This window comes from Cavia porcellus, unplaced genomic scaffold (genome assembly GCF_034190915.1).
Source record: "Cavia porcellus strain 051 isolate PalLab524CR breed Dunkin Hartley unplaced genomic scaffold, mCavPor4.1 scaffold_63, whole genome shotgun sequence".
In the NCBI taxonomy this organism is placed as follows: domain Eukaryota; kingdom Metazoa; phylum Chordata; class Mammalia; order Rodentia; family Caviidae; genus Cavia; species Cavia porcellus.
The window spans coordinates 2,168,184-2,181,223 of NW_026947546.1; positions in this window are offsets into that span (position 1 = coordinate 2,168,184).

Below are 13,040 nucleotides of genomic sequence, written 5' to 3' on the forward strand. Positions count from 1 at the left end.
CGTAACGCAAACACTAACACCAAAACCCTAACCCTAATCATAACACAAAACCTCACTGTAACCCTAACCCTAACCCTAGCTCTAATCCTAACCTTCTAGCTCTAAACCTAACCCTAATCCTAACCCGAACCTTAACACTAACACCTACCCATAACCCTAACCCTAACCCCTACACCTAACCCTAACCCTAACCCCTAACCCTATCCCTAACCGTAAACCTAATGCTAACCCTATCCCTAACCCTAAACCTATCAATAAACCGAACCCTAGCCCTAAAACTATACCTAACCCTAATCCTAGAAATGAGCCTAAAACTAACTCTAACTGTAAATGTAACAGTAATCCATAACCCTAACCCTAACCCTACCCCTAAACTCACTCTAACACTGTCCCTAATTCCTAACTCTAACTCTAACCCTAACCCAAACAGTAACCCCGAAACGCTAACCCTAAACCTAACCCTAACATTAATCCTAACCTTCTAACCCTAAGCCTAACCCTAGACCTAACCCTAACGCTAAAACTAACCCTAACCCGAAACCCTAACCGTAACCCGAAGCCTAACACTAACACCTAACCCTAACCATAACCCTATCATTAAACCTAAACTTAATGCTAACCCTGTCCCTAACCCTAACCCAGAAAATAAACCTAACCCTAAACCTAAAACTATCCCTAACCTAATCATAATACTGAGCCTAACACTAACCCTAAGCCTAACCTTAACCCTAATTTCTAACTCTAACCCTAACCAGAACAGTAACCCTAGTCCATAACCCATACATTAACCTTTACAATAACCCTAACCCTAACCGTAACACTAACCCCTAAGCCTGACCCTAACCTTATCCCTAATCCCTAAGCCTAGCTCTAACAATAACACTAACCCTAACCATAACCCTAAACATAACTGTAAACCTAACCCTAACCATAACCATATTATTATCACCTAACCCATAACCCTAACCAAAACCCGAACCCTAAACCTAACCCTAAACCTAATAGTAACCCTGAACCTATCAGTGTTCCGAAGCCTAATCCTGACCCTATCCCTAATCCTAACACTAACCCTAACACCTAACCCTAACCCTAACACCTAACCCTAAGCCTAACCCTATCCCTAAGCGTAAACCTAATGCTAACCCTATCCCTAACCCTAACCCTATCAATAAACAAAACCCTGGCCCTAAAACTATCCCTAAACCTAATCCTAGAACTGAGCCTAACGCTAACTCTAACTGTAAACTTAACGCTAATCCATAACCTTAACCCTAACCCAAACCCTAAAACTCACTCTAACCCTATCCCTAATCCCTCACCCTAACCCTAACCCTATCCCAAACACTAACCCGGAAACTCTAACCCTAAACCTAACCCGAACCTTAATCCTAAACTTAACCCTAAACCTAACCCTAAACCTAACCATAACCCTAACCGTAACCCTAAGCCTAACCCTAACCCTAACACTAACACGAACACAAATTCATAACCCAAACCTAACTCTAACCCTAACCCGAATCCCTAACCCTTACGATAAGCCTAACCCTAACCCAAAACCTAAACCCTATCCCTAATCGCTAACCGTAACCATAACCATAACCCAACCACTAACACCAAAACCCTACTTCTAATCATAACACAAAACCTCACCGTAACCCTAACCCTAACACTAGCTCTAATCCTAACCTTCTAACTCTAAACCTAACCCTAATCCTAACCCAAACCCTAACACTAACACCTACCCGTAACGCTAACCCTAACCCCTAACCCTAACCCTAAACCTATCCCTAACCGTAAACTTAATGCTAACCCTATCCCTAACCCTAAACCTATCAATAAACCGAACCCTAGCCCTAAAACTATCCCTATCACTAATCCTAGAACTGAGCATAAAACTAACTCTAACTGTAAACCTAACCCTAATCCATAACCCTAACCCTAACCCTACCCCTAAACTCACTCTAAGCCTATCCCTAATCCCTAACCCTAACCCTAACCCCAACCCAAACACTAACCCCGAAACCCTAACCCTAAATCTAATCCTAACATTAATCCTAACCTTCTAACCCTAACCCTAACCCTACACCTAACCCTAACGCTAAAACTAACACTAACCCGAAAACCTAACCCTAACCCTAAACCTAACACTAACACCTAACCCTAACCATAACCCTATCATTAAATCTAAACTTAATGCTAACCCTGTCCCTAACCCTAACCCAGAAAATAAACCTAACCCTAAACCTAAAACTATCCCTAACCCTAATCATAATACTGAGCCTAACACTAACCCTAAGCCTAACCTTAAACCTAATTTCTAACTCTAACCCTAACCAGAACAGTAACCCTAGTCCATAACCCATACATTAACCTTTACAATAACCCTAACCCTAACCGTAACACTAACCCCTAAGCCTGACCCTAACCTTATCCCTAATCCCGAAACCTAGCTCTGACAATAACACTAACCCTAACCATAAACCTAAACATAACTGTAAACCTAACCCTAACCATAACAATATTCTTATCACCTAACCCATAACCCTAACCAAAACCCGAACCCTAAACCTAACCCTAAACATAATAGTAACCCTGAAACTATCAGTCTTCCGAAGCCTAACCCTGACTCTATCCCTAATCCTAACCCTAACCCTAACACCTAACCCTAACCCTAACACCTAACCCTAAGCCTAAACCTATTCCTAAGCGTAAACCTAATGCTAACCCTATCCCTAACCCTAACCCTATCAATAAACTAAACCCTAGCCCTAAAACTATCCCTAAACCTAATCCTAGAACTGAGCCTAACGCTAACTCGAAGTGTAAACTTAACGCTAATCCATAACCTTAACCCTAACCCAAACACTAAAACTCACTCTAACCCTATCCCTAATCCCTCACCCTAACCCTAACCCTATCCCAAACACTAACCCGGAAACTCTAACCCTAAACCTAACCCGAACCTTAATCCTAAACATAATCCTAACCCTAACCCTAAACCTAACCATAACCCTAACCGTAACCCTAAGCCTAACCCTAACCCTAACACTAACACGAAAACAAATTCATAACCCTAAACCTAACTCTAACCCTAACCCTAATCCCTACCCCTTACGATAAGCCTAAACCTAACCCAAAACCTAAACCCTATCCCTAATCGCTAACCGTAACCATAACCATAACCCAACCACTAACACCAAAACCCTAATTCTAACCATAACACAAAACCTCACCGTAACCCTAACCCTAACACTAGCTCTAATCCTAACCTTCTAACTCTAAACCTAACCCTAATCCTAACCCGAACCCTAACACTAACACCTACCCCTAACCCTAACCCTAACCCCTAACCCTAACCGTAACCCTATCCCTAACCGTAAACCTAATGCTAACCCTATCCCTAACCCTAAACCTATCAATAAACCGAACCCTAGACCTAAAACTATACCTAACCCTAATCCTAGAAATGAGCCTAAAACTAACTCTAACTGTAAATGTAACAGTAATCCATAACCCTAACCCTGACCATACCCCTAAACTCACTCTAACACTGTCCCTAACCCTAACCCTAAACCTAACCCTAACATTAATCCTAACTTTCTAACCCTAAGCCTAACCCTAGACCTAACCCTAACGCTAAAACTAACCCTAACCCGAAACCCTAACCGTAACCCGAAGCCTAACACTAACACCTAACCCTAACCATAACCCTATCATTAAACCTAAACTTAATGCTAACCCTGTCCCTATACCTAACCCAGAAAATAAACCTAACCCTAAACCTAAAACTATCCCTAACCCTAATCATAATACTGAGCCTAACACTAACCCTAAGCCTAACCTTAACCCTAATTTCTAACTCTAACCCTAACCAGAACAGTAACCCTAGTCCATAACCCATACATTAACCTTTACAATAACCCTAACCCTAACCGTAACACTAACCCCTAAGCCTGACCCTAACCTTATCCCTAATCCCTAAGCCTAGCTCTAACAATAACACTAACCCTAACCATAACCCTAAACATAACTGTAAACCTAACCCTAACCATAACCATATTATTATCACCTAACCCATAACCCTAACCAAAACCCGAACCCTAAACATAATAGTAACCCTGAACCTATCAGTGTTCCGAAGCCTAATCCTGACCCTATCCCTAATCCTAACCCTAACCCTAACACCTAACCCTAACCCTAACACCTAACCCTAAGCCTAACCCTATCCCTAAGCGTAAACCTAATGCTAACCCTATCCCTAACCCTAACCCTATCAATAAACAAAACCCTGGCCCTAAAACTGTCCCTAAACCTAATCCTAGAACTGAGCCTAACGCTAACTCTAACTGTAAACTTAACGCTAATCCATAACCTTAACCCTAACCCAAACCCTAAAACTCACTCTAACCCTATCCCTAATCCCTCACCCTAACCCTAACCCTATCCCAAACACTAACCCGGAAACTCTAACCCTAAACCTAACCCGAACCTTAATCCTAAACTTAACCCTAAACCTAACCCTAAAACTAACCATAACCCTAACCGTAACCCTAAGCCTAACCCTAACCCTAACACTAACACGAACACAAATTCATAACCCAAACCTAACTCTAACCCTAGCCCGAATCCCTAACCCTTACGATAAGCCTAACCCTAACCCAAAACCTAAACCCTATCCCTAATCGCTAACCGTAACCATAACCATAACCCAACCACTAACACCAAAACCCTACTTCTAATCATAACACAAAACCTCACTGTAACCCTAACCCTAACACTAGCTCTAATCCTAACCTTCTAACTCTAAACCTAACCCTAATCCTAACCTGAACCCTAACACTAACACCTACCCGTAACCCTAGCCCTAACCCCTAACCCTAACCCTAAACCTATCCCTAACCGTAAACCTAATGCTAACCCTATCCCTAACCCTAAACCTATCAATAAACCGAACCCTAGCCCTAAAACTATCCCTATCACTAATCCTAGAACTGAGCCTAAAACTAACTCTAACTGTAAACCTAACCCTAATCCATAACCCTAACCCTAACCCTACCCCTAAACTCACTCTAAGCCTATCCCTAATCCCTAACCCTAACCCTAACCCCAACCCAAACACTAACCCTGAAACCCTAACCCTAAATCTAATCCTAACATTAATCCTAACCTTCTAACCCTAACCCTAACCCTACACCTAACCCTAACGCTAAAACTAACACTAACCCGAAAACCTAACCCTAACCCTAAACCTAACACTAACACCTAACCCTAACCATAACCCTATCATTAAATCTAAACTTAATGCTAACCCTATCCCTAACCCTAACCCAGAATATAAACCTAACCCTAAACCTAAAACTATCCCTAACCCTAATCATAATACTGAGCCTAACACTAACCCTAAGCCTAACCTTAAACCTAATTTCTAACTCTAACCCTAACCAGAACAGTAACCCTAGTCCATAACCCTAACATTAACCTTTACAATAACCCTAACCCTAACCGTAACACTAACCCCTAAGCCTGACCCTAACCTTATCCCTAATCCCTAAGCCTAGCTCTGACAATAACACTAACCCTAACCATAACCCTAAACATAACTGTAAACCTAACCCTAACCATAACCATATTCTTATCACTTAACCCATAACCCTAACCAAAACCCGAACCCTAAACCTAACCCTAAACCTAATAGTAACCCTGAACCTATCAGTCTTCCGAAGCCTAACCCTGACAGTATCCCTAACACCTAACCCCTAAACCTAACCCTAACCTGCCCCTAACCCTAACCTTAAACGTAACCGTAAACCTAACCCTAACCCTAACCCTAACCCTAACCCTAACCATTACCCTAACACTAACACTAATCCTAAACTCTAACCCTAACACTTACCCTAAACCTAACCCCAAACTGTAAAACCAAACCCTAACCCTAACACAAACCCTAACCCAAAATCTAAACCTAACCCGAAACCAAATCCTAACCCTAACCCTAACCCTAACCCATAACAATAACCCTAACCCTAACCGTAACCCTAACCCTAACACTAACTTCTAACCTTAAACCTAACCCTAATCATAACCCTAAGACTAAATCTCACCCTAAACTCTAATACTAACCCTAAACGTAACCCTAACCCTAAACCTAAACCATATCATAACCCTAAACCTAACACTAAACCTAACCCAAAACCTAACCCTAACACTAAACCTAACATTAAAACCTAACCCTAACACTAAACCTAACCCTAAAACTAACCATAACCCTAACCTTAACCTTAACCCTAACCCCAACCCTATCGCTAACCCTGACCCTAAACCTAACCCTAATCTAACCCTAACCCTAACCATAACCCTAACCCTTACCCTTACCCTAAATTCTAACCCTAACGCTCACCCTAACCCAAATCTCTAACTCTAAATGCTAACAATAAACCTAACGCTAAACCGAACCCTAAACCTAAACCTAAGCTTAACCATAACCATAACGCTAACCCTAACCGTATCCCTAGTTTTAACCCTAAGCCGAATACTAACACAAATCCATAACCCTAAACTTAACCCTTACCATAACCCTAACACTAAATGTAAAACTAGCCCCTAACCCTAACCCTAACCCTATCCGTAATCCCTAACCCTAATCCTAACCCTAACACTAAAACTAGCCATAACCCTAAATGTAACACCAACACTAAACGTAACCCTAAACATAACCTTAACCATATCCTTAACACCTAACCTCTAACCCTAACCCTAACCCTAAACATCACCATAACCCTAACACTAACACTCATGCTAACCCTAAACCCTAACCATAACCCTCACCCTAACGCTAACCCAAACCTACCTCTTATCCGTATCCTAAACCAAACCCTAACCCTAAACCTAACCCTAAACCGAACAGTAACCGTAACCCTAAACATAACCTTAACCCTAAACCTCCCTACCTATAACCATAACCCTAAACCAAAGTCTAACACAAACCCTAACTTTAACACTTAAACCTAAACCTTAACCCTAACCCTAACATCTAACACTAAACATATCCCTAAACAAAGCCTAACCATAACCCTAACCCTATCACTCAAAAACTAACCCATACCGAAACCCTAACCCTATCAATAACACTAACCCTAGCCTTAACCCGAACTTCTAACTCTAACCCAAACCCTTACACTATCCCTAACACTGAACCTAACCCTAACTGAAACCCTAACCCTAAAGCTAACCTCTAACCCTAACCCTAGCCCTTACCCTAACCCAAACCCCTACGCAAAACCTAACCATAACCCTAACCCTAAACATGACACTAACCCTAAACCTAACCCTAACATTAAACCTAACATTAACCCTAACCTAACCCTAACCCTAACCCTAACACTCACCCTAACCCTATCCCTAATCGCTAACCCTAACCATAACCGTAACGCAAACACTAACACCAAAACCCTAACCCTAATCATAACACAAAACCTCACTGTAACCCTAACCCTAACCCTAGCTCTAATCCTAACCTTCTAGCTCTAAACCTAACCCTAATCCTAACCCGAACCTTAACACTAACACCTACCCATAACCCTAACCCTAACCCCTACACCTAACCCTAACCCTAACCCCTAACCCTATCCCTAACCGTAAACCTAATGCTAACCCTATCCCTAACCCTAAACCTATCAATAAACCGAACCCTAGCCCTAAAACTATACCTAACCCTAATCCTAGAAATGAGCCTAAAACTAACTCTAACTGTAAATGTAACAGTAATCCATAACCCTAACCCTAACCCTACCCCTAAACTCACTCTAACACTGTCCCTAATTCCTAACTCTAACTCTAACCCTAACCCAAACAGTAACCCCGAAACCCTAACCCTAAACCTAACCCTAACATTAATCCTAACCTTCTAACCCTAAGCCTAACCCTAGACCTAACCCTAACGCTAAAACTAACCCTAACCCGAAACCCTAACCGTAACCCGAAGCCTAACACTAACACCTAACCCTAACCATAACCCTATCATTAAACCTAAACTTAATGCTAACCCTGTCCCTAACCCTAACCCAGAAAATAAACCTAACCCTAAACCTAAAACTATCCCTAACCTAATCATAATACTGAGCCTAACACTAACCCTAAGCCTAACCTTAACCCTAATTTCTAACTCTAACCCTAACCAGAACAGTAACCCTAGTCCATAACCCATACATTAACCTTTACAATAACCCTAACCCTAACCGTAACACTAACCCCTAAGCCTGACCCTAACCTTATCCCTAATCCCTAAGCCTAGCTCTAACAATAACACTAACCCTAACCATAACCCTAAACATAACTGTAAACCTAACCCTAACCATAACCATATTATTATCACCTAACCCATAACCCTAACCAAAACCCGAACCCTAAACCTAACCCTAAACCTAATAGTAACCCTGAACCTATCAGTGTTCCGAAGCCTAATCCTGACCCTATCCCTAATCCTAACACTAACCCTAACACCTAACCCTAACCCTAACACCTAACCCTAAGCCTAACCCTATCCCTAAGCGTAAACCTAATGCTAACCCTATCCCTAACCCTAACCCTATCAATAAACAAAACCCTGGCCCTAAAACTATCCCTAAACCTAATCCTAGAACTGAGCCTAACGCTAACTCTAACTGTAAACTTAACGCTAATCCATAACCTTAACCCTAACCCAAACCCTAAAACTCACTCTAACCCTATCCCTAATCCCTCACCCTAACCCTAACCCTATCCCAAACACTAACCCGGAAACTCTAACCCTAAACCTAACCCGAACCTTAATCCTAAACTTAACCCTAAACCTAACCCTAAACCTAACCATAACCCTAACCGTAACCCTAAGCCTAACCCTAACCCTAACACTAACACGAACACAAATTCATAACCCAAACCTAACTCTAACCCTAACCCGAATCCCTAACCCTTACGATAAGCCTAACCCTAACCCAAAACCTAAACCCTATCCCTAATCGCTAACCGTAACCATAACCATAACCCAACCACTAACACCAAAACCCTACTTCTAATCATAACACAAAACCTCACCGTAACCCTAACCCTAACACTAGCTCTAATCCTAACCTTCTAACTCTAAACCTAACCCTAATCCTAACCCAAACCCTAACACTAACACCTACCCGTAACGCTAACCCTAACCCCTAACCCTAACCCTAAACCTATCCCTAACCGTAAACTTAATGCTAACCCTATCCCTAACCCTAAACCTATCAATAAACCGAACCCTAGCCCTAAAACTATCCCTATCACTAATCCTAGAACTGAGCATAAAACTAACTCTAACTGTAAACCTAACCCTAATCCATAACCCTAACCCTAACCCTACCCCTAAACTCACTCTAAGCCTATCCCTAATCCCTAACCCTAACCCTAACCCCAACCCAAACACTAACCCCGAAACCCTAACCCTAAATCTAATCCTAACATTAATCCTAACCTTCTAACCCTAACCCTAACCCTACACCTAACCCTAACGCTAAAACTAACACTAACCCGAAAACCTAACCCTAACCCTAAACCTAACACTAACACCTAACCCTAACCATAACCCTATCATTAAATCTAAACTTAATGCTAACCCTGTCCCTAACCCTAACCCAGAAAATAAACCTAACCCTAAACCTAAAACTATCCCTAACCCTAATCATAATACTGAGCCTAACACTAACCCTAAGCCTAACCTTAAACCTAATTTCTAACTCTAACCCTAACCAGAACAGTAACCCTAGTCCATAACCCATACATTAACCTTTACAATAACCCTAACCCTAACCGTAACACTAACCCCTAAGCCTGACCCTAACCTTATCCCTAATCCCGAAGCCTAGCTCTGACAATAACACTAACCCTAACCATAAACCTAAACATAACTGTAAACCTAACCCTAACCATAACAATATTCTTATCACCTAACCCATAACCCTAACCAAAACCCGAACCCTAAACCTAACCCTAAACATAATAGTAACCCTGAAACTATCAGTCTTCCGAAGCCTAACCCTGACTCTATCCCTAATCCTAACCCTAACCCTAACACCTAACCCTAACCCTAACACCTAACCCTAAGCCTAAACCTATTCCTAAGCGTAAACCTAATGCTAACCCTATCCCTAACCCTAACCCTATCAATAAACTAAACCCTAGCCCTAAAACTATCCCTAAACCTAATCCTAGAACTGAGCCTAACGCTAACTCGAAGTGTAAACTTAACGCTAATCCATAACCTTAACCCTAACCCAAACACTAAAACTCACTCTAACCCTATCCCTAATCCCTCACCCTAACCCTAACCCTATCCCAAACACTAACCCGGAAACTCTAACCCTAAACCTAACCCGAACCTTAATCCTAAACATAATCCTAACCCTAACCCTAAACCTAACCATAACCCTAACCGTAACCCTAAGCCTAACCCTAACCCTAACACTAACACGAAAACAAATTCATAACCCTAAACCTAACTCTAACCCTAACCCTAATCCCTACCCCTTACGATAAGCCTAAACCTAACCCAAAACCTAAACCCTATCCCTAATCGCTAACCGTAACCATAACCATAACCCAACCACTAACACCAAAACCCTAATTCTAACCATAACACAAAACCTCACCGTAACCCTAACCCTAACACTAGCTCTAATCCTAACCTTCTAACTCTAAACCTAACCCTAATCCTAACCCGAACCCTAACACTAACACCTACCCCTAACCCTAACCCTAACCCCTAACCCTAACCGTAACCCTATCCCTAACCGTAAACCTAATGCTAACCCTATCCCTAACCCTAAACCTATCAATAAACCGAACCCTAGACCTAAAACTATACCTAACCCTAATCCTAGAAATGAGCCTAAAACTAACTCTAACTGTAAATGTAACAGTAATCCATAACCCTAACCCTGACCATACCCCTAAACTCACTCTAACACTGTCCCTAACCCTAACCCTAAACCTAACCCTAACATTAATCCTAACTTTCTAACCCTAAGCCTAACCCTAGACCTAACCCTAACGCTAAAACTAACCCTAACCCGAAACCCTAACCGTAACCCGAAGCCTAACACTAACACCTAACCCTAACCATAACCCTATCATTAAACCTAAACTTAATGCTAACCCTGTCCCTATACCTAACCCAGAAAATAAACCTAACCCTAAACCTAAAACTATCCCTAACCCTAATCATAATACTGAGCCTAACACTAACCCTAAGCCTAACCTTAACCCTAATTTCTAACTCTAACCCTAACCAGAACAGTAACCCTAGTCCATAACCCATACATTAACCTTTACAATAACCCTAACCCTAACCGTAACACTAACCCCTAAGCCTGACCCTAACCTTATCCCTAATCCCTAAGCCTAGCTCTAACAATAACACTAACCCTAACCATAACCCTAAACATAACTGTAAACCTAACCCTAACCATAACCATATTATTATCACCTAACCCATAACCCTAACCAAAACCCGAACCCTAAACATAATAGTAACCCTGAACCTATCAGTGTTCCGAAGCCTAATCCTGACCCTATCCCTAATCCTAACCCTAACCCTAACACCTAACCCTAACCCTAACACCTAACCCTAAGCCTAACCCTATCCCTAAGCGTAAACCTAATGCTAACCCTATCCCTAACCCTAACCCTATCAATAAACAAAACCCTGGCCCTAAAACTGTCCCTAAACCTAATCCTAGAACTGAGCCTAACGCTAACTCTAACTGTAAACTTAACGCTAATCCATAACCTTAACCCTAACCCAAACCCTAAAACTCACTCTAACCCTATCCCTAATCCCTCACCCTAACCCTAACCCTATCCCAAACACTAACCCGGAAACTCTAACCCTAAACCTAACCCGAACCTTAATCCTAAACTTAACCCTAAACCTAACCCTAAAACTAACCATAACCCTAACCGTAACCCTAAGCCTAACCCTAACCCTAACACTAACACGAACACAAATTCATAACCCAAACCTAACTCTAACCCTAGCCCGAATCCCTAACCCTTACGATAAGCCTAACCCTAACCCAAAACCTAAACCCTATCCCTAATCGCTAACCGTAACCATAACCATAACCCAACCACTAACACCAAAACCCTACTTCTAATCATAACACAAAACCTCACTGTAACCCTAACCCTAACACTAGCTCTAATCCTAACCTTCTAACTCTAAACCTAACCCTAATCCTAACCTGAACCCTAACACTAACACCTACCCGTAACCCTAGCCCTAACCCCTAACCCTAACCCTAAACCTATCCCTAACCGTAAACCTAATGCTAACCCTATCCCTAACCCTAAACCTATCAATAAACCGAACCCTAGCCCTAAAACTATCCCTATCACTAATCCTAGAACTGAGCCTAAAACTAACTCTAACTGTAAACCTAACCCTAATCCATAACCCTAACCCTAACCCTACCCCTAAACTCACTCTAAGCCTATCCCTAATCCCTAACCCTAACCCTAACCCCAACCCAAACACTAACCCTGAAACCCTAACCCTAAATCTAATCCTAACATTAATCCTAACCTTCTAACCCTAACCCTAACCCTACACCTAACCCTAACGCTAAAACTAACACTAACCCGAAAACCTAACCCTAACCCTAAACCTAACACTAACACCTAACCCTAACCATAACCCTATCATTAAATCTAAACTTAATGCTAACCCTATCCCTAACCCTAACCCAGAATATAAACCTAACCCTAAACCTAAAACTATCCCTAACCCTAATCATAATACTGAGCCTAACACTAACCCTAAGCCTAACCTTAAACCTAATTTCTAACTCTAACCCTAACCAGAACAGTAACCCTAGTCCATAACCCTAACATTAACCTTTACAATAACCCTAACCCTAACCGTAACACTAACCCCTAAGCCTGACCCTAACCTTATCCCTAATCCCTAAGCCTAGCTCTGACAATAACACTAACCCTAACCATAACCCTAAACATAACTGTAAACCTAACCCTAA